The sequence below is a fragment of the Arctopsyche grandis genome, chromosome 6 (genome assembly GCF_051622035.1).
Source record: "Arctopsyche grandis isolate Sample6627 chromosome 6, ASM5162203v2, whole genome shotgun sequence".
Classification (NCBI taxonomy): Eukaryota; Metazoa; Arthropoda; class Insecta; order Trichoptera; family Hydropsychidae; genus Arctopsyche; species Arctopsyche grandis.
The window spans coordinates 442,673-465,909 of NC_135360.1; the positions used below are offsets into that span (position 1 = coordinate 442,673).

General features: G+C 38.8%; 1 protein-coding gene across 1 annotated transcript in view; it reads right to left on the minus strand.

The window, feature by feature from the left end:
- LOC143913779 (uncharacterized) overlaps positions 1–23,237 on the minus strand; it is a 500,092-nt gene that overhangs the window by 225,670 nt on the left and 251,185 nt on the right. The gene's annotated exons all lie outside the window — the stretch shown is intronic.

Sequence of the window (23,237 nt, forward strand, 5' to 3'; positions counted from 1 at the left end):
TGTCCAATTCCTTGATTTCCGTGATGGTTAGGTTCAGATAAGTGAGGTTTGGTAGGATAAGAACTTTTTGTGGATATTTTGGCAATGTCGAATTCTCTGACTTCGGTGATGGTTAGGTTAGGTTAGGTTAGGTATTGTGAGGTAAGCACGTTTTGTGGAGATTTTGGCAATGTCGAATTCTTTAATTTCGGTGATGGTTAGGTTCGGATGGGTGAGGTTTGGTAGGATAAGAACTTTTTGTGGATATTTTGGCATTGTCGAATTCTCTGACTTCGGTGATGGTTAGGTTAGGTTGGGTTAGGTACTGTGAGGTAAGCATGTTTTGTAGATATTTTGGCAATGTCTAATTCTTTAATTTCGTTGATGGTTAGGCTCAGATGGGTGAGGTTTGGTAGGATAAGAACTTTTTGTGGATATTTTGGCAATGTCGAATTCTCTGACTTTGGTGATTGTTAGGTTAGGTTGGGTTAGGTATTGTGAGGTAAGCACGTTTTGTGGATATTTTATCATTGTCCAATTCTTTGATTTCGGTGATAGTTAGGTTCAGATAAGTGAGGTTTGGTAGGATAAGAACTTTTTGTGGATATTTTGGCAAAGTCGAATTCTCTGACTTCGGTGATGGTAAGGTTAGGTTGGGTTAGGTATTGTGAGGTAAGCACGTTTCGTGGATATTTTGGCAATGCCTAATTCTTTAATTTCGGTGATGGTTAGGTTCAGATGGGTGAGGTTTGGTAGGATAAGAACTTTTTGTGGATATTTTGGTAATGTCGAATTCTCTGACTTCCGTGATGGTTAGGTTAGGTTGGATAAGGTATAGTGAGGTAAGCACGTTTTGTGGATATTTTGGCAATGTCAATTTCTTCGATTTCAGTGATGGTTAGGTTCAGATGGGTGAGGTTTGGTGGGGTATGAACTTTTTGTGGATATTTTGGCAATGTTGAATTCTCTGACTTCGGTGATGGTTAGGTTAGGTTGGGTTAGGTATTGTGAGGTAAGCACGTTTTGTGGATATTTTATCATTGTCCAATTCTTTGATTTCGGTGATGGTTAGGTTCAGATAAGTGAGGTTTGGTAGGATAAAAACTTTTTGTGGATATTTTGGCAATGTCGAATTCTCTGACTTCGGTGATGGTAAGGTTAGGTTGGGTTAGGTATTGAGAGGTAACTACGTTTCGTGGATATTTTGGCAATGCCTATTTCTATAATATCGGTGATGGTTAGGTTCAGATGGGTGAGGTTTGGTAGGATAAGAACTTTTTGTGGATATTTTGGCATTGTCGAATTCTCTGACTTCGGTGATGGTTAGGTTAGGTTAGGTTAAGTATTGTGAGGTAAGCACGTTTTGTGGATATTTTGGCAATGTCCAAATCTTTGATTTCGGTGATGGTTAGGTTCAGATGGGAGATGTTTTGTAGGATAAGAACTTTTTGTGGATATTTTGGCAATGTCGAATTCTTTGACTTCGGTGATGGTAAGGTTAGGTTAAGTTAGGTATGGTGAGGTAAGCACGTTTTGTGGATATTTTGGCAATGTCCAATTCTTTGATTTCGGTGTTGTTTAGGTTCAGATTGGTGAGGTTTTGTAGGATAAGAACTTTTTGTGGATATTTTGGCAATGTCAATTTCTCTGACTTCAGTGATGGTTAGGTTAGGTTGGGTTAGGTATTGTGAGGTAAGCCCGTTTTGTGGATATTTTATCATTGTCCAATTCTTTGATTTCGGTGATGGTTAGGTTCAGATGGGTGAGGTTTGGTAGGATAAGAACTTTTTGTGGATATTTTGGCATTGTCGAATTCTCTGACTTCGGTGATGGTTAGGTTAGGTTGGGTTAGGTACTGTGAGGTAAGCATGTTTTGTAGATATTTTGGAAATGTCTAATTCTTTAATTTCGTTGATGGTTAGGCTCAGATGGGTGAGGTTTGGTAGGATAAGAACTTTTTGTGGATATTTTGGCAATGTCGAATTCTCTGACTTTGGTGATTGTTAGGTTAGGTTGGGTTAGGTATTGTGAGGTAAGCACGTTTTGTGGATATTTTATCATTGTCCAATTCTTTGATTTCGGTGATAGTTAGGTTCAGATAAGTGAGGTTTGGTAGGATAAGAACTTTTTGTGGATATTTTGGCAAAGTCGAATTCTCTGACTTCGGTGATGGTTAGGTTAGGTTGGGTTAGGTATTGTGAGGTAAGCACGTTTCGTGGATATTTTGGCAATGCCTAATTCTTTAATTTCGGTGATAGTTAGGTTCAGATGGGTGAGGTTTGGTAGGATAAGAACTTTTTGTGGATATTTTGGCAATGTCGAATTCTCTGACTTCGGTGATGGTTAGGTTAGGTTGGATAAAGTATAGTGAGGAAAGCTCGTTTTGTGGATATTTTGGCAATGTCCATTAATTCGATTTCGGTGATGGTTAGGTTCAGATGCTTAGGTTTGGTGGGGTATTAATTTTTTTTGGATATTTTGGCAATGTTGGATTCTCTGACTTCGGTGATGGTTTGGTTAGGTTGAGTTAGGTATTGTGAGGTAAGTACGTTTTGTGGATATTTTCGCAATGTCCAATTCTTTGATTTCGGTGATGGTTAGGTTCAGATGGGTGAGGTTCTGTAGGATAAGAACTTTTTGTGGATATTTTGGCAATGTCGAATTCTCTAACTTCGGTGATGGTTAGGTTAGGTTGGATACGGTATAGTGAGGTAAGCACGTTTTGTGGATATTTTGGCAATGTCCATTTCTTCGATTTCGGTGATGGTTAGGTTCAGATGAGCGAGGTTTGGTGGGGTATGAACTTTTTGTGGATATTTTGGCAATGTGGAATTCTCTGACTTCGGTGATGGTTAGGTTAGGTTAGGTTTGGTATTGTGAGGTAAGCACGTTTTGTGGATATTTTGGCAATGTCGAATTCTTTGATTTCGGTGAAGGTTAGGTTCATATGGGTGAGGTTTGGTAGGATAAGAACTTTTTGTGGATATTTTGGCAATGTCAAATTCTCTGACTTCGGTGATGGTTAGCTTAGGTTGGGTTAGGTATTGTGAGGTAAGCACGTTTTGTGGATATTTTCGCTATGTCCAATTCTTTGATTTCGGTGATGGTTAGGTTCAGATGGGTGAGGTTTGGTAGGATAAGAACTTTTTGTGGATATTTTGGCAATGTCGAATTCTCTGACTTCGGTGATGGTTAGGTTAGGTTGGGTTAGGTATTGTGAGGTAAACACGTTTTGTGGATTATTTATCAATATCCAATTCTCTGATTTCGGTGATGGTTAGGTTCAGATGGGTGAGGTTTGGTAGGATAAGAACTTTTTGTGGATATTTTGGCAATGTGGAATTCTCTGACTTCGGTGATGGTTAGGTTAGGTTAGGTTTGGTATTGTGAGGTAAGCACGTTTTGTGGATATTTTGGCAATGTCGAATTCTTTGATTTCGGTGAAGGTTAGGTTCATATGGGTGAGGTTTGGTAGGATAAGAACTTTTTGTGGATATTTTGGCAATGTCAAATTCTCTGACTTCGGTGATGGTTAGCTTAGGTTGGGTTAGGTATTGTGAGGTAAGCACGTTTTGTGGATATTTTCGCTATGTCCAATTCTTTGATTTCGGTGATGGTTAGGTTCAGATGGGTGAGGTTTGGTAGGATAAGAACTTTTTGTGGATATTTTGGCAATGTCGAATTCTCTGACTTTGGTGATGGTTTGGTTAGGTTGGGTTAGGTACTGTGAGGTAAGCATGTTTTGTAGATATTTTGGCAATGTCTTATTCTTTAATTTCGTTGATGGTTAGGCTCAGATTGGTGAGGTTTGGTAGGATAAGAACTTTTTGTGGATATTTTGGCAATGTCTTATTCTTTAATTTCGTTGATGGTTAGGCTCAGATGGGTGAGGTTTGGTAGGATAAGAACTTTTTGTGGATATTTTGGCAATGTCGAATTCTCTGACTTTGGTGATTGTTAGGTTAGGTTGGGTTAGGTATTGTGAGGTAAGCACGTTTTGTGGATATTTTATCATTGTCCAATTCTTTGATTTCGGTGATAGTTAGGTTCAGATAAGTGAGGTTTGGTAGGATAAGAACTTTTTGTGGATATTTTGGCAAAGTCGAATTCTCTGACTTCGGTGATGGTTAGGTTAGGTTGGGTTAGGTATTGTGAGGTAAGCACGTTTCGTGGATATTTTGGCAATGCCTAATTCTTTAATTTCGGTGATGGTTAGGTTCAGATGGGTGAGGTTTGGTAGGATAAAAACTTTTTGTGGATATTTTGGCAATGTCGAATTCTCTGACTTCGGTGATGGTAAGGTTAGGTTGGGTTAGGTATTGAGAGGTAACCACGTTTCGTGGATATTTTGGCAATGCCTAGTTCTATAATTTCGGTAATGGTTAGGTTCAGATGGGTGAGGTTTGGTAGGATAAGAACTTTTTGTGGATATTTTGGCATTGTCGAATTCTCTGACTTCGGTGATGGTTAGGTTAGGTTAGGTTAAGTATTGTGAGGTAAGCACGATTTGTGGATATTTTGGCAATGTCCAATTCTTTGATTTCGGTGATGGTTAGGTTCAGATAAGTGAGGTTTGGTAGGATAAAAACTTTTTGTGGATATTTTGGCAATGTCGAATTCTCTGACTTCGGTGATGGTAAGGTTAGGTTGGGTTAGGTATTGAGAGGTAACCACGTTTCGTGGATATTTTGGCAATGCCTAGTTCTATAATTTCGGTAATGGTTAGGTTCAGATGGGTGAGGTTTGGTAGGATAAGAACTTTTTGTGGATATTTTGGCATTGTCGAATTCTCTGACTTCGGTGATGGTTAGGTTAGGTTAGGTTAAGTATTGTGAGGTAAGCACGTTTTGTGGATATTTTGGCAATGTCCAAATCTTTGATTTCGGTGATGGTTAGGTTCAGATGGGAGATGTTTTGTAGGATAAGAACTTTTTGTGGATATTTTGGCAATGTCGAATTCTTTGACTTCGGTGATGGTAAGGTTAGGTTAAGTTAGGTATGGTGAGGTAAGCACGTTTTGTGGATATTTTGGCAATGTCCAATTCTTTGATTTCGGTGTTGTTTAGGTTCAGATTGGTGAGGTTTTGTAGGATAAGAACTTTTTGTGGATATTTTGGCAATGTCAAATTCTCTGACTTCAGTGATGGTTAGGTTAGGTTGGGTTAGGTATTGTGAGGTAAGCTCGTTTTGTGGATATTTTATCATTGTCCAATTCTTTGATTTTGGTGATGGTTAGGTTCAGATAAGTGAGGTTTGGTAGGATAAGAACTTTTTGTGGATATTTTGGCAATGTCGAATTCTCTGACTTCGATGATGGTTAGGTTAGGTTGGATAAGGTATAGTGAAGAAAGCTCGTTTTGTGGATATTTTGGCAATGTCTATTAATTCGATTTCGGTGATGGTTAGGTTCAGATGCTTAGGTTTGGTGGGGTATTAATTTTTTTTGGATATTTTAGCAATGTTGGATTCTCTGACTTCGGTGATGGTTAGGTTAGGTTGGGTTAGGTATTGTGAGGTAAGCACGTTTTGTGGATATTTTGGCAATGTCCAATTCTTTGATTTCGGTGATGGTTAGGTTCAGATGGGTGAGGTTTGGTAGGATAAGAACTTTTTGTGGATATTTTGGCAATGTCGAATTCTCTGACTTCGGTGATGGTAAGGTTAGGTTGGGTTAGGTATTTTGAGGTAACCACGTTTCGTGGATATTTTGGCAATGCCTAGTTCTTTAATTTCGGTGATGGTTAGGTTCAGATGGGTGAGGTTTTTAGGATAAGAACTTTTTGTGGATATTTTGGCAATGTCAAATTCTCTGACTTCGGTGATGGTTAGGTTAGGTTGAGTTAGGTATTGTGAGGTAAGCCCGTTTTGTGGATATTTTATCATTGTCCAATTCCTTGATTTCGGTGATGGTTAGGTTCAGATAAGTGAGGTTTGGTAGGATAAGAACTTTTTGTGGATATTTTGGCAATGTCGAATTCTCTGACTTCGGTGATGGTAAGGTTAGGTTGGATAAGGTATAGTGAGGAAAGCTCGTTTTGTGGATATTTTAGCAATGTCCATTAATTCGATTTCGGTGATGGTTAGGTTAGGTTGGGTTAGGTATTGTGAGGTAAGCACGTTTTGTGGATATTTTGTCAAGCCTAATTCTTTGATTTCGGTGATGGTTAGGTTTAGATGGGTGAGGTTTGGTAGGATAAGAACTTTTTGTGGATATTTTGGCAATGTCGAATTCTCTGACTTCGGTGATGGTTAGGTTAGGTTGGTTTAGGTATTGTGAAGTAAGCACGTTTTGTGGATATTTTCGCAATGTCCAATTCTTTGATTTCGGTGATGGTTAGGTTCAGATGGGTGAGGTTCTGTAGGATAAGAACTTTTTGTTGATATTTTGGCAATGTCGAATTCTCTGACTTCGGTGATGGTTAGGTTAGGTTGGATAAGGTATAGTGAGGTAAGCACGTTTTGTGGATATTTTGGCAATGCCTAGTTCTATAATTTCGGTAATGGTTAGGTTCAGATGGGTGAGGTTTGGTAGGATAAGAACTTTTTGTGGATATTTTGGCATTGTCGAATTCTCTGACTTCGGTGATGGTTAGGTTAGGTTAGGTTAAGTATTGTGAGGTAAGCACGTTTTATGGATATTTTGGCAATGTCCAAATCTTTGATTTCGGTGATGGTTAGGTTCAGATGGGAGATGTTTTGTAGGATAAGAACTTTTTGTGGATATTTTGGCAATGTCGAATTCTTTGACTTCGGTGATGGTAAGGTTAGGTTAAGTTAGGTATGGTGAGGTAAGCACGTTTTGTGGATATTTTGGCAATGTCCAATTCTTTGATTTCGGTGTTGTTTAGGTTCAGATTGGTGAGGTTTTGTAGGATAAGAACTTTTTGTGGATATTTTGGCAATGTCAAATTCTCTGACTTCAGTGATGGTTAGGTTAGGTTGGGTTAGGTATTGTGAGGTAAGCCCGTTTTGTGGATATTTTATCATTGTCCAATTCTTTGATTTTGGTGATGGTTAGGTTCAGATAAGTGAGGTTTGGTAGGATAAGAACTTTTTGTGGATATTTTGGCAATGTCGAATTCTCTGACTTCGATGATGGTTAGGTTAGGTTGGATAAAGTATAGTGAGGAAAGCTCGTTTTGTGGATATTTTGTCAAGCCTAATTCTTTGATTTCGGTGATGGTTAGGTTCAGATGGGTGAGGTTTGGTAGGATAAGAACTTTTTGTGGATATTTTGGCATTGTCGAATTCTCTGACTTCGGTGATGATAAGGTTAGGGTGGGTTAGGTATTGTGAGGTAAGCACGTTTTGTGGATATTTTGGCAATGTCCAATTCTTTGATTTCGGTGATGGTTAGGTTCAGATGGGTGAGGTTTGGTAGGATAAGAACTTTTTGTGGATATTTTGGCAATGTCGAATTCTCTGACTTCGGTGATGGTAAGGTTAGGTTGGGTTAGGTATTTTGAGGTAACCACGTTTCGTGGATATTTTGGCAATGCCTAGTTCTTTAATTTCGGTGATGGTTAGGTTCAGATGGGTGAGGTTTTTAGGATAAGAACTTTTTGTGGATATTTTGGCAATGTCAAATTCTCTGACTTCGGTGATGGTTAGGTTAGGTTGAGTTAGGTATTGTGAGGTAAGCCCGTTTTGTGGATATTTTATCATTGTCCAATTCCTTGATTTCCGTGATGGTTAGGTTCAGATAAGTGAGGTTTGGTAGGATAAGAACTTTTTGTGGATATTTTGGCAATGTCGAATTCTCTGACTTCGGTGATGGTTAGGTTAGGTTGGATAAGGTATAGTGAGGAAAGCTCGTTTTGTGGATATTTTAGCAATGTCCATTAATTCGATTTCGGTGATGGTTAGGTTAGGTTGGGTTAGGTATTGTGAGGTAAGCACGTTTTGTGGATATTTTGTCAAGCCTAATTCTTTGATTTCGGTGATGGTTAGGTTTAGATGGGTGAGGTTTGGTAGGATAAGAACTTTTTGTGGATATTTTGGCAATGTCGAATTCTCTGACTTCGGTGATGGTTAGGTTAGGTTGGTTTAGGTATTGTGAAGTGAGCACGTTTTGTGGATATTTTCGCAATGTCCAATTCTTTGATTTCGGTGATGGTTAGGTTCAGATGGGTGAGGTTCTGTAGGATAAGAACTTTTTGTTGATATTTTGGCAATGTCGAATTCTCTGACTTCGGTGATGGTTAGGTTAGGTTGGATAAGGTATAGTGAGGTAAGCACGTTTTGTGGATATTTTGGCAATGTCCATTTCTTCGATTTCGGTGATGGTTAGGTTCAGATGGGTGAGGTTTGGTAGGATAAGAACTTTTTGTGGATATTTTGGCAATGTCGAATTCTCTGACTTCGGTGATGGTAAGGTTAGGTTGGGTTAGGTATTTTGAGGTAACCACGTTTCGTGGATATTTTGGCAATGCCTAGTTCTTTAATTTCGGTGATGGTTAGGTTCAGATGGGTGAGGTTTTTAGGATAAGAACTTTTTCTGGATATTTTGGCAATGTCAAATTCTCTGACTTCGGTGATGGTTAGGTTAGGTTGAGTTAGGTATTGTGAGGTAAGCCCGTTTTGTGGATATTTTATCATTGTCCAATTCCTTGATTTCGGTGATGGTTAGGTTCAGTTAAGTGAGGTTTGGTAGGATAAGAACTTTTTGTGGATATTTTGGCAATGTCGAATTCTCTGACTTCGGTGATGGTTAGGTTAGGTTGGATAAGGTATAGTGAGGAAAGCTCGTTTTGTGGATATTTTAGCAATGTCCATTAATTCTATTTCGGTGATGGTTAGGTTCAGATGCTTAGGTTTGGTGGGGTATTAATTTTTTTTGGATATTTTGGCAATGTTGGATTCTCTGACTTCGGTGATGGTTAGGTTAGGTTGGTTTAGGTATTGTGAAGTAAGCACGTTTTGTGGATATTTTCGCAATGTCCAATTTCTTGATTTCGGTGATGGTTAGGTTCAGATGGGTGAGGTTCTGTAGGATAAGAACTTTTTGTTGATATTTTGGCAATGTCGAATTCTCTGACTTCGGTGATGGTTAGGTTAGGTTGAATTAGGTATTGTGAGGTAAGCCCGTTTTGTGGATATTTTATCATTGTCCAATTCCTTGATTTCCGTGATGGTTAGGTTCAGATAAGTGAGGTTTGGTAGGATAAGAACTTTTTGTGGATATTTTGGCAATGTCGAATTCTCTGACTTCGGTGATGGTTAGGTTAGGTTGGATAAGGTATAGTGAGGAAAGCTCGTTTTGTGGATATTTTAGCAATGTCCATTAATTCGATTTCGGTGATGGTTAGGTTAGGTTGGGTTAGGTATTGTGAGGTAAGCACGTTTTGTGGATATTTTGTCAAGCCTAATTCTTTGATTTCGGTGATGGTTAGGTTTAGATGGGTGAGGTTTGGTAGGATAAGAACTTTTTGTGGATATTTTGGCAATGTCGAATTCTCTGACTTCGGTGATGGTTAGGTTAGGTTGGTTTAGGTATTGTGAAGTAAGCACGTTTTGTGGATATTTTCGCAATGTCCAATTCTTTGATTTCGGTGATGGTTAGGTTCAGATGGGTGAGGTTCTGTAGGATAAGAACTTTTTGTTGATATTTTGGCAATGTCGAATTCTCTGACTTCGGTGATGGTTAGGTTAGGTTGGATAAGGTATAGTGAGGTAAGCACGTTTTGTGGATATTTTGGCAATGTCCATTTCTTCGATTTCGGTGATGGTTAGGTTCAGATGGGTGAGGTTTGCTGGGGTATGAACTTTTTGTGGATATTTTGGCAATGTTGAATTCTCTGACTTCGGTGATGGTTAGGTTAGGTTAGGTTAGGTATTGTGCGGTAAGCACGTTTTGTGGAGATTTTGGCAATGTCGAATTCTTTAATTTCGGTGATGGTTAGGTTCGGATGGGTGAGGTTTGGTAGGATAAGAACTTTTTGTGGATATTTTGGCATTGTCGAATTCTCTGACTTCGGTGATGGTTAGGTTAGGTTGGGTTAGGTACTGTGAGGTAAGCATGTTTTGTAGATATTTTGGCAATGTCTAATTCTTTAATTTCGTTGATGGTTAGGCTCAGATGGGTGAGGTTTGGTAGGATAAGAACTTTTTGTGGATATTTTGGCAATGTCGAATTCTCTGACTTTGGTGATTGTTAGGTTAGGTTGGGTTAGGTATTGTGAGGTAAGCACGTTTTGTGGATATTTTATCATTGTCCAATTCTTTGATTTCGGTGATAGTTAGGTTCAGATAAGTGAGGTTTGGTAGGATAAGAACTTTTTGTGGATATTTTGGCAAAGTCGAATTCTCTGACTTCGGTGATGGTAAGGTTAGGTTGGGTTAGGTATTGTGAGGTAAGCACGTTTCGTGGATATTTTGGCAATGCCTAATTCTTTAATTTCGGTGATGGTTAGGTTCAGATGGGTGAGGTTTGGTAGGATAAGAACTTTTTGTGGATATTTTGGTAATGTCGAATTCTCTGACTTCGGTGATGGTTAGGTTAGGTTGGATAAGGTATAGTGAGGTAAGCACGTTTTGTGGATATTTTGGCAATGTCAATTTCTTCGATTTCAGTGATGGTTAGGTTCAGATGGGTGAGGTTTGGTGGGGTATGAACTTTTTGTGGATATTTTGGCAATGTTGAATTCTCTGACTTCGGTGATGGTTAGGTTAGGTTGGGTTAGGTATTGTGAGGTAAGCACGTTTTGTGGATATTTTATCATTGTCCAATTCTTTGATTTCGGTGATGGTTAGGTTCAGATAAGTGAGGTTTGGTAGGATAAAAACTTTTTGTGGATATTTTGGCAATGTCGAATTCTCTGACTTCGGTGATGGTAAGGTTAGGTTGGGTTAGGTATTGAGAGGTAACCACGTTTCGTGGATATTTTGGCAATGCCTAGATCTATAATTTCGGTGATGGTTAGATTCAGATGGGTGAGGTTTGGTAGGATAAGAACTTTTTGTGGATATTTTGGCATTGTCGAATTCTCTGACTTCGGTGATGGTTAGGTTAGGTTAGGTTAAGTATTGTGAGGTAAGCACGTTTTGTGGATATTTTGGCAATGTCCAAATCTTTGATTTCGGTGATGGTTAGGTTCAGATGGGAGATGTTTTGTAGGATAAGAACTTTTTGTGGATATTTTGGCAATGTCGAATTCTTTGACTTCGGTGATGGTAAGGTTAGGTTAAGTTAGGTATGGTGAGGTAAGCACGTTTTGTGGATATTTTGGCAATGTCCAATTCTTTGATTTCGGTGTTGTTTAGGTTCAGATTGGTGAGGTTTTGTAGGATAAGAACTTTTTGTGGATATTTTGGCAATGTCAATTTCTCTGACTTCAGTGATGGTTAGGTTAGGTTGGGTTAGGTATTGTGAGGTAAGCCCGTTTTGTGGATATTTTATCATTGTCCAATTCTTTGATTTTGGTGATGGTTAGGTTCAGATAAGTGAGGTTTGGTAGGATAAGAACTTTTTGTGGATATTTTGGCAATGTCGAATTCTCTGACTTCGATGATGGTTAGGTTAGGTTGGATAAGGTATAGTGAGGAAAGCTCGTTTTGTGGATATTTTGGCAATGTCTATTAATTCGATTTCGGTGATGGTTAGGTTCAGATGCTTAGGTTTGGTGGGGTATTAATTTTTTTTGGATATTTTGGCAATGTTGGATTCTCTGACTTCGGTGATGGTTAGGTTAGGTTGGGTTAGGTATTGTGAGGTAAGCACGTTTTGTGGATATTTTGGCAATGTCCAATTCTTTGATTTCGGTGATGGTTAGGTTCAGATGGGTGAGGTTTGGTAGGATAAGAACTTTTTGTGGATATTTTGGCAATGTCGAATTCTCTGACTTCGGTGATGGTAAGGTTAGGTTGGGTTAGGTATTTTGAGGTAACCACGTTTCGTGGATATTTTGGCAATGCCTAGTTCTTTAATTTCGGTGATGGTTAGGTTCAGATGGGTGAGGTTTTTAGGATAAGAACTTTTTGTGGATATTTTGGCAATGTCAAATTCTCTGACTTCGGTGATGGTTAGGTTAGGTTGAGTTAGGTATTGTGAGGTAAGCCCGTTTTGTGGATATTTTATCATTGTCCAATTCCTTGATTTCGGTGATGGTTAGGTTCAGATAAGTGAGGTTTGGTAGGATAAGAACTTTTTGTGGATATTTTGGCAATGTCGAATTCTCTGACTTCGGTGATGGTTAGGTTAGGTTGGATAAGGTATAGTGAGAAAAGCTCGTTTTGTGGATATTTTAGCAATGTCCATTAATTCGATTTCGGTGATGGTTAGGTTCAGATGCTTAGGTTTGGTGGGGTATTAATTTTTTTTGGATATTTTGGCAATGTTGGATTCTCTGACTTCGGTGATGGTTAGGTTAGGTTGGTTTAGGTATTGTGAAGTAAGCACGTTTTGTGGATATTTTCGCAATGTCCAATTTCTTGATTTCGGTGATGGTTAGGTTCAGATGGGTGAGGTTCTGTAGGATAAGAACTTTTTGTTGATATTTTGGCAATGTCGAATTCTCTGACTTCGGTGATGGTTAGGTTAGGTTGAGTTAGGTATTGTGAGGTAAGCCCGTTTTGTGGATATTTTATCATTGTCCAATTCCTTGATTTCCGTGATGGTTAGGTTCAGATAAGTGAGGTTTGGTAGGATAAGAACTTTTTGTGGATATTTTGGCAATGTCGAATTCTCTGACTTCGGTGATGGTTAGGTTAGGTTGGTTTAGGTATTGTGAAGTAAGCACGTTTTGTGGATATTTTCGCAATGTCCAATTCTTTGATTTCGGTGATGGTTAGGTTCAGATGGGTGAGGTTCTGTAGGATAAGAACTTTTTGTTGATATTTTGGCAATGTCGAATTCTCTGACTTCGGTGATGGTTAGGTTAGGTTGGATAAGGTATAGTGAGGTAAGCACGTTTTGTGGATATTTTGGCAATGTCCATTTCTTCGATTTCGGTGATGGTTAGGTTCAGATGGGTGAGGTTTGGTAGGATAAGAACTTTTTGTGGATATTTTGGCAATGTCGAATTCTCTGACTTCGGTGATGGTAAGGTTAGGTTGGGTTAGGTATTTTGAGGTAACCACGTTTCGTGGATATTTTGGCAATGCCTAGTTCTTTAATTTCGGTGATGGTTAGGTTCAGATGGGTGAGGTTTTTAGGATAAGAACTTTTTGTGGATATTTTGGCAATGTCAAATTCTCTGACTTCGGTGATGGTTAGGTTAGGTTGAGTTAGGTATTGTGAGGTAAGCCCGTTTTGTGGATATTTTATCATTGTCCAATTCCTTGATTTCGGTGATGGTTAGGTTCAGTTAAGTGAGGTTTGGTAGGATAAGAACTTTTTGTGGATATTTTGGCAATGTCGAATTCTCTGACTTCGGTGATGGTTAGGTTAGGTTGGATAAGGTATAGTGAGGAAAGCTCGTTTTGTGGATATTTTAGCAATGTCCATTAATTCTATTTCGGTGATGGTTAGGTTCAGATGCTTAGGTTTGGTGGGGTATTAATTTTTTTTGGATATTTTGGCAATGTTGGATTCTCTGACTTCGGTGATGGTTAGGTTAGGTTGGTTTAGGTATTGTGAAGTAAGCACGTTTTGTGGATATTTTCGCAATGTCCAATTTCTTGATTTCGGTGATGGTTAGGTTCAGATGGGTGAGGTTCTGTAGGATAAGAACTTTTTGTTGATATTTTGGCAATGTCGAATTCTCTGACTTCGGTGATGGTTAGGTTAGGTTGAGTTAGGTATTGTGAGGTAAGCCCGTTTTGTGGATATTTTATCATTGTCCAATTCCTTGATTTCCGTGATGGTTAGGTTCAGATAAGTGAGGTTTGGTAGGATAAGAACTTTTTGTGGATATTTTGGCAATGTCGAATTCTCTGACTTCGGTGATGGTTAGGTTAGGTTGGATAAGGTATAGTGAGGAAAGCTCGTTTTGTGGATATTTTAGCAATGTCCATTAATTCGATTTCGGTGATGGTTAGGTTAGGTTGGGTTAGGTATTGTGAGGTAAGCACGTTTTGTGGATATTTTGTCAAGCCTAATTCTTTGATTTCGGTGATGGTTAGGTTTAGATGGGTGAGGTTTGGTAGGATAAGAACTTTTTGTGGATATTTTGGCAATGTCGAATTCTCTGACTTCGGTGATGGTTAGGTTAGGTTGGTTTAGGTATTGTGAAGTAAGCACGTTTTGTGGATATTTTCGCAATGTCCAATTCTTTGATTTCGGTGATGGTTAGGTTCAGATGGGTGAGGTTCTGTAGGATAAGAACTTTTTGTTGATATTTTGGCAATGTCGAATTCTCTGACTTCGGTGATGGTTAGGTTAGGTTGGATAAGGTATAGTGAGGTAAGCACGTTTTGTGGATATTTTGGCAATGTCCATTTCTTCGATTTCGGTGATGGTTAGGTTCAGATGGGTGAGGTTTGCTGGGGTATGAACTTTTTGTGGATATTTTGGCAATGTTGAATTCTCTGACTTCGGTGATGGTTAGGTTAGGTTAGGTTAGGTATTGTGCGGTAAGCACGTTTTGTGGAGATTTTGGCAATGTCGAATTCTTTAATTTCGGTGATGGTTAGGTTCGGATGGGTGAGGTTTGGTAGGATAAGAACTTTTTGTGGATATTTTGGCATTGTCGAATTCTCTGACTTCGGTGATGGTTAGGTTAGGTTGGGTTAGGTACTGTGAGGTAAGCATGTTTTGTAGATATTTTGGCAATGTCTAATTCTTTAATTTCGTTGATGGTTAGGCTCAGATGGGTGAGGTTTGGTAGGATAAGAACTTTTTGTGGATATTTTGGCAATGTCGAATTCTCTGACTTTGGTGATTGTTAGGTTAGGTTGGGTTAGGTATTGTGAGGTAAGCACGTTTTGTGGATATTTTATCATTGTCCAATTCTTTGATTTCGGTGATAGTTAGGTTCAGATAAGTGAGGTTTGGTAGGATAAGAACTTTTTGTGGATATTTTGGCAAAGTCGAATTCTCTGACTTCGGTGATGGTAAGGTTAGGTTGGGTTAGGTATTGTGAGGTAAGCACGTTTCGTGGATATTTTGGCAATGCCTAATTCTTTAATTTCGGTGATGGTTAGGTTCAGATGGGTGAGGTTTGGTAGGATAAGAACTTTTTGTGGATATTTTGGTAATGTCGAATTCTCTGACTTCGGTGATGGTTAGGTTAGGTTGGATAAGGTATAGTGAGGTAAGCACGTTTTGTGGATATTTTGGCAATGTCAATTTCTTCGATTTCAGTGATGGTTAGGTTCAGATGGGTGAGGTTTGGTGGGGTATGAACTTTTTGTGGATATTTTGGCAATGTTGAATTCTCTGACTTCGGTGATGGTTAGGTTAGGTTGGGTTAGGTATTGTGAGGTAAGCACGTTTTGTGGATATTTTATCATTGTCCAATTCTTTGATTTCGGTGATGGTTAGGTTCAGATAAGTGAGGTTTGGTAGGATAAAAACTTTTTGTGGATATTTTGGCAATGTCGAATTCTCTGACTTCGGTGATGGTAAGGTTAGGTTGGGTTAGGTATTGAGAGGTAACCACGTTTCGTGGATATTTTGGCAATGCCTAGATCTATAATTTCGGTGATGGTTAGATTCAGATGGGTGAGGTTTGGTAGGATAAGAACTTTTTGTGGATATTTTGGCATTGTCGAATTCTCTGACTTCGGTGATGGTTAGGTTAGGTTAGGTTAAGTATTGTGAGGTAAGCACGTTTTGTGGATATTTTGGCAATGTCCAAATCTTTGATTTCGGTGATGGTTAGGTTCAGATGGGAGATGTTTTGTAGGATAAGAACTTTTTGTGGATATTTTGGCAATGTCGAATTCTTTGACTTCGGTGATGGTAAGGTTAGGTTAAGTTAGGTATGGTGAGGTAAGCACGTTTTGTGGATATTTTGGCAATGTCCAATTCTTTGATTTCGGTGTTGTTTAGGTTCAGATTGGTGAGGTTTTGTAGGATAAGAACTTTTTGTGGATATTTTGGCAATGTCAATTTCTCTGACTTCAGTGATGGTTAGGTTAGGTTGGGTTAGGTATTGTGAGGTAAGCCCGTTTTGTGGATATTTTATCATTGTCCAATTCTTTGATTTTGGTGATGGTTAGGTTCAGATAAGTGAGGTTTGGTAGGATAAGAACTTTTTGTGGATATTTTGGCAATGTCGAATTCTCTGACTTCGATGATGGTTAGGTTAGGTTGGATAAGGTATAGTGAGGAAAGCTCGTTTTGTGGATATTTTGGCAATGTCTATTAATTCGATTTCGGTGATGGTTAGGTTCAGATGCTTAGGTTTGGTGGGGTATTAATTTTTTTTGGATATTTTGGCAATGTTGGATTCTCTGACTTCGGTGATGGTTAGGTTAGGTTGGGTTAGGTATTGTGAGGTAAGCACGTTTTGTGGATATTTTGGCAATGTCCAATTCTTTGATTTCGGTGATGGTTAGGTTCAGATGGGTGAGGTTTGGTAGGATAAGAACTTTTTGTGGATATTTTGGCAATGTCGAATTCTCTGACTTCGGTGATGGTAAGGTTAGGTTGGGTTAGGTATTTTGAGGTAACCACGTTTCGTGGATATTTTGGCAATGCCTAGTTCTTTAATTTCGGTGATGGTTAGGTTCAGATGGGTGAGGTTTTTAGGATAAGAACTTTTTGTGGATATTTTGGCAATGTCAAATTCTCTGACTTCGGTGATGGTTAGGTTAGGTTGAGTTAGGTATTGTGAGGTAAGCCCGTTTTGTGGATATTTTATCATTGTCCAATTCCTTGATTTCGGTGATGGTTAGGTTCAGATAAGTGAGGTTTGGTAGGATAAGAACTTTTTGTGGATATTTTGGCAATGTCGAATTCTCTGACTTCGGTGATGGTTAGGTTAGGTTGGATAAGGTATAGTGAGAAAAGCTCGTTTTGTGGATATTTTAGCAATGTCCATTAATTCGATTTCGGTGATGGTTAGGTTCAGATGCTTAGGTTTGGTGGGGTATTAATTTTTTTTGGATATTTTGGCAATGTTGGATTCTCTGACTTCGGTGATGGTTAGGTTAGGTTGGTTTAGGTATTGTGAAGTAAGCACGTTTTGTGGATATTTTCGCAATGTCCAATTTCTTGATTTCGGTGATGGTTAGGTTCAGATGGGTGAGGTTCTGTAGGATAAGAACTTTTTGTTGATATTTTGGCAATGTCGAATTCTCTGACTTCGGTGATGGTTAGGTTAGGTTGGATAAGGTATAGTGAGGTAAGCACGTTTTGTGGATATTTTGGCAATGTCCATTTCTTCGATTTCGGTGATGGTTAGGTTCAGATGGGTGAGGTTTGCTGGGGTATAAACTTTTTGTGGATATTTTGGCAATGTTGAATTCTCTGATTTCGGTGATGGTTAGGTTAGGTTAGGTTAGGTATTGTGAGGTAAGCACGTTTTGTGGAGATTTTGGCAATGTCGAATTCTTTAATTTCGGTGATGGTTAGGTTCTGATGGGTGAGGTTTGGTAGGATAAGAACTTTTTGTGGATATTTTGGCATTGTCGAATTCTCTGACTTCGGTGATGGTTAGGTTAGGTTGGGTTAGGTACTGTGAGGTAAGCATGTTTTGTAGATATTTTGGCAATGTCTAATTTTTTAATTTCGTTGATGGTTAGGCTCAGATGGGTGAGGTTTGGTAGGATAAGAACTTTTTGTGGATATTTTGGCAATGTCGAATTCTCTGACTTTGGTGATTGTTAGGTTAGGTTGGGTTAGGTATTGTGAGGTAAGCACGTTTTGTGGATATTTTATCATTGTCCAATTCTTTGATTTCGGTGATAGTTAGGTTCAGATAAGTGAGGTTTGGTAGGATAAGAACTTTTTGTGGATATTTTGGCAAAGTCGAATTCTCTGACTTCGGTGATGGTTAGGTTAGGTTGGGTTAGGTATTGTGAGGTAAGCACGTTTCGTAGATATTTTGGCAATGCCTAATTCTTTAATTTCGGTGATGGTTAGGTTCAGATGGGTGAGGTTTGGTAGGATAAGAACTTTTTGTGGATATTTTGGTAATGTCGAATTCTCTGACTTCGGTGATGGTTAGGTTAGGTTGGATAAGGTATAGTGAGGTAAGCACGTTTTTTGGATATTTTGGCAATGTCAATTTCTTCGATTTCAGTGATGGTTAGGTTCAGATGGGTGAGGTTTGGTGGGGTATGAACTTTTTGTGGATATTTTGGCAATGTTGAATTCTCTGACTTCGGTGATGGTTAGGTTAGGTTGGGTTAGGTATTGTGAGGTAAGCACGTTTTGTGGATATTTTATCATTGTCCAATTCTTTGATTTCGGTGATGGTTAGGTTCAGATAAGTGAGGTTTGGTAGGATAAAAACTTTTTGTGGATATTTTGGCAATGACGAATTCTCTGACTTCGGTGATGGTAAGGTTAGGTTGGGTTAGGTATTGAGAGGTAACCACGTTTCGTGGATATTTTGACAATGCCTAGTTCTATAATTTCGGTAATGGTTAGGTTCAGATGGGTGAGGTTTGGTAGGATAAGAACTTTTTGTGGATATTTTGGCATTGTCGAATTCTCTGACTTCGGTGATGGTTAGGTTAGGTTAGGTTAAGTATTGTGAGGTAAGCACGTTTTATGGATATTTTGGCAATGTCCAAATCTTTGATTTCGGTGATGGTTAGGTTCAGATGGGAGATGTTTTGTAGGATAAGAACTTTTTGTGGATATTTTGGCAATGTCGAATTCTTTGACTTCGGTGATGGTAAGGTTAGGTTAAGTTAGGTATGGTGAGGTAAGCACGTTTTGTGGATATTTTGGCAATGTCCAATTCTTTGATTTCGGTGTTGTTTAGGTTCAGATTGGTGAGGTTTTGTAGGATAAGAACTTTTTGTGGATATTTTGGCAATGTCAAATTCTCTGACTTCAGTGATGGTTAGGTTAGGTTGGGTTAGGTATTGTGAGGTAAGCCCGTTTTGTGGATATTTTATCATTGTCCAATTCTTTGATTTTGGTGATGGTTAGGTTCAGATAAGTGAGGTTTGGTAGGATAAGAACTTTTTGTGGATATTTTGGCAATGTCGAATTCTCTGACTTCGATGATGGTTAGGTTAGGTTGGATAAAGTATAGTGAGGAAAGCTCGTTTTGTGGATATTTTGTCAAGCCTAATTCTTTGATTTCGGTGATGGTTAGGTTCAGATGGGTGAGGTTTGGTAGGATAAGAACTTTTTGTGGATATTTTGGCATTGTCGAATTCTCTGACTTCGGTGATGATAAGGTTAGGGTGGGTTAGGTATTGTGAGGTAAGCACGTTTTGTGGATATTTTGGCAATGTCCAATTCTTTGATTTCGGTGATGGTTAGGTTCAGATGGGTGAGGTTTGGTAGGATAAGAACTTTTTGTGGATATTTTGGCAATGTCGAATTCTCTGACTTCGGTGATGGTAAGGTTAGGTTGGGTTAGGTATTTTGAGGTAACCACGTTTCGTGGATATTTTGGCAATGCCTAGTTCTTTAATTTCGGTGATGGTTAGGTTCAGATGGGTGAGGTTTTTAGGATAAGAACTTTTTGTGGATATTTTGGCAATGTCAAATTCTCTGACTTCGGTGATGGTTAGGTTAGGTTGAGTTAGGTATTGTGAGGTAAGCCCGTTTTGTGGATATTTTATCATTGTCCAATTCCTTGATTTCCGTGATGGTTAGGTTCAGATAAGTGAGGTTTGGTAGGATAAGAACTTTTTGTGGATATTTTGGCAATGTCGAATTCTCTGACTTCGGTGATGGTTAGGTTAGGTTGGATAAGGTATAGTGAGGAAAGCTCGTTTTGTGGATATTTTAGCAATGTCCATTAATTCGATTTCGGTGATGGTTAGGTTAGGTTGGGTTAGGTATTGTGAGGTAAGCACGTTTTGTGGATATTTTATCATTGTCCAATTCTTTGATTTCGGTGATGGTTAGGTTCAGATAAGTGAGGTTTGGTAGGATAAAAACTTTTTGTGGATATTTTGGCAATGTCGAATTCTCTGACTTCGGTGATGGTAAGGTTAGGTTGGGTTAGGTATTGAGAGGTAACCACGTTTCGTGGATATTTTGGCAATGCCTAGTTCTATAATTTCGGTAATGGTTAGGTTCAGATGGGTGAGGTTTGGTAGGATAAGAACTTTTTGTGGATATTTTGGCATTGTCGAATTCTCTGACTTCGGTGATGGTTAGGTTAGGTTAGGTTAAGTATTGTGAGGTAAGCACGTTTTATGGATATTTTGGCAATGTCCAAATCTTTGATTTCGGTGATGGTTAGGTTCAGATGGGAGATGTTTTGTAGGATAAGAACTTTTTGTGGATATTTTGGCAATGTCGAATTCTTTGACTTCGGTGATGGTAAGGTTAGGTTAAGTTAGGTATGGTGAGGTAAGCACGTTTTGTGGATATTTTGGCAATGTCCAATTCTTTGATTTCGGTGTTGTTTAGGTTCAGATTGGTGAGGTTTTGTAGGATAAGAACTTTTTGTGGATATTTTGGCAATGTCAAATTCTCTGACTTCAGTGATGGTTAGGTTAGGTTGGGTTAGGTATTGTGAGGTAAGCCCGTTTTGTGGATATTTTATCATTGTCCAATTCTTTGATTTTGGTGATGGTTAGGTTCAGATAAGTGAGGTTTGGTAGGATAAGAACTTTTTGTGGATATTTTGGCAATGTCGAATTCTCTGACTTCGATGATGGTTAGGTTAGGTTGGATAAAGTATAGTGAGGAAAGCTCGTTTTGTGGATATTTTGTCAAGCCTAATTCTTTGATTTCGGTGATGGTTAGGTTCAGATGGGTGAGGTTTGGTAGGATAAGAACTTTTTGTGGATATTTTGGCATTGTCGAATTCTCTGACTTCGGTGATGATAAGGTTAGGGTGGGTTAGGTATTGTGAGGTAAGCACGTTTTGTGGATATTTTGGCAATGTCCAATTCTTTGATTTCGGTGATGGTTAGGTTCAGATGGGTGAGGTTTGGTGGGATAAGAACTTTTTGTGGATATTTTGGCAATGTCGAATTCTCTGACTTCGGTGATGGTAAGGTTAGGTTGGGTTAGGTATTTTGAGGTAACCACGTTTCGTGGATATTTTGGCAATGCCTAGTTCTTTAATTTCGGTGATGGTTAGGTTCAGATGGGTGAGGTTTTTAGGATAAGAACTTTTTGTGGATATTTTGGCAATGTCAAATTCTCTGACTTCGGTGATGGTTAGGTTAGGTTGAGTTAGGTATTGTGAGGTAAGCCCGTTTTGTGGATATTTTATCATTGTCCAATTCCTTGATTTCCGTGATGGTTAGGTTCAGATAAGTGAGGTTTGGTAGGATAAGAACTTTTTGTGGATATTTTGGCAATGTCGAATTCTCTGACTTCGGTGATGGTTAGGTTAGGTTGGATAAGGTATAGTGAGGAAAGCTCGTTTTGTGGATATTTTAGCAATGTCCAATTATTCGATTTCGGTGATGGTTAGGTTAGGTTGGGTTAGGTATTGTGAGGTAAGCACGTTTTGTGGATATTTTGTCAAGCCTAATTCTTTGATTTCGGTGATGGTTAGGTTTAGATGGGTGAGGTTTGGTAGGATAAGAACTTTTTGTGGATATTTTGGCAATGTCGAATTCTCTGACTTCGGTGATGGTTAGGTTAGGTTGGTTTAGGTATTGTGAAGTAAGCACGTTTTGTGGATATTTTCGCAATGTCCAATTCTTTGATTTCGGTGATGGTTAGGTTCAGATGGGTGAGGTTCTGTAGGATAAGAACTTTTTGTTGATATTTTGGCAATGTCGAATTCTCTGACTTCGGTGATGGTTAGGTTAGGTTGGATAAGGTATAGTGAGGTAAGCACGTTTTGTGGATATTTTGGCAATGTCCATTTCTTCGATTTCGGTGATGGTTAGGTTCAGATGGGTGAGGTTTGCTGGGGTATGAACTTTTTGTGGATATTTTGGCAATGTTGAATTCTCTGACTTCGGTGATGGTTAGGTTAGGTTAGGTTAGGTATTGTGAGGTAAGCACGTTTTGTGGAGATTTTGGCAATGTCGAATTCTTTAATTTCGGTGATGGTTAGGTTCGGATGGGTGAGGTTTGGTAGGATAAGAACTTTTTGTGGATATTTTGGCATTGTCGAATTCTCTGACTTCGGTGATGGTTAGGTTAGGTTGGGTTAGGTACTGTGAGGTAAGCATGTTTTGTAGATATTTTGGCATTGTCTAATTCTTTAATTTCGTTGATGGTTAGGCTCAGATGGGTGAGGTTTGGTAGGATAAGAACTTTTTGTGGATATTTTGGCAATGTCGAATTCTCTGACTTTGGTGATTGTTAGGTTAGGTTGGGTTAGGTATTGTGAGGTAAGCACGTTTTGTGGATATTTTATCATTGTCCAATTCTTTGATTTCGGTGATCGTTAGGTTCAGATAAGTGAGGTTTGGTAGGATAAGAACTTTTTGTGGATATTTTGGCAAAGTCGAATTCTCTGACTTCGGTGATGGTAAGGTTAGGTTGGGTTAGGTATTGTGAGGTAAGCACGTTTCGTGGATATTTTGGCAATGCCTAATTCTTTAATTTCGGTGATGGTTAGGTTCAGATGGGTGAGGTTTGGTAGGATAAGAACTTTTTGTGGATATTTTGGCATTGTCGAATTCTCTGACTTCGGTGATGGTTAGGTTAGGTTAGGTTAAGTATTGTGAGGTAAGCACGTTTTGTGGATATTTTGGCAATGTCCAATTCTTTGATTTCGGTGTTGTTTAGGTTCAGATTGGTGAGGTTTTGTAGGATAAGAACTTTTTGTGGATATTTTGGCAATGTCAATTTCTCTGACTTCAGTGATGGTTAGGTTAGGTTGGGTTAGGTATTGTGAGGTAAGCCCGTTTTGTGGATATTTTATCATTGTCCAATTCTTTGATTTTGGTGATGGTTAGGTTCAGATAAGTGAGGTTTGGTAGGATAAGAACTTTTTGTGGATATTTTGGCAATGTCGAATTCTCTGACTTCGATGATGGTTAGGTTAGGTTGGATAAGGTAAAGTGAGGAAAGCTCGTTTTGTGGATATTTTGGCAATGTCTATTAATTCGATTTCGGTGATGGTTAGGTTCAGATGCTTAGGTTTGGTGGGGTATTAATTTTTTTTGGATATTTTGGCAATGTTGGATTCTCTGACTTCGGTGATGGTTAGGTTAGGTTGGGTTAGGTATTGTGAGGTAAGCACGTTTTGTGGATATTTTGGCAATGTCCAATTCTTTGATTTCGGTGATGGTTAGGTTCAGATGGGTGAGGTTTGGTAGGA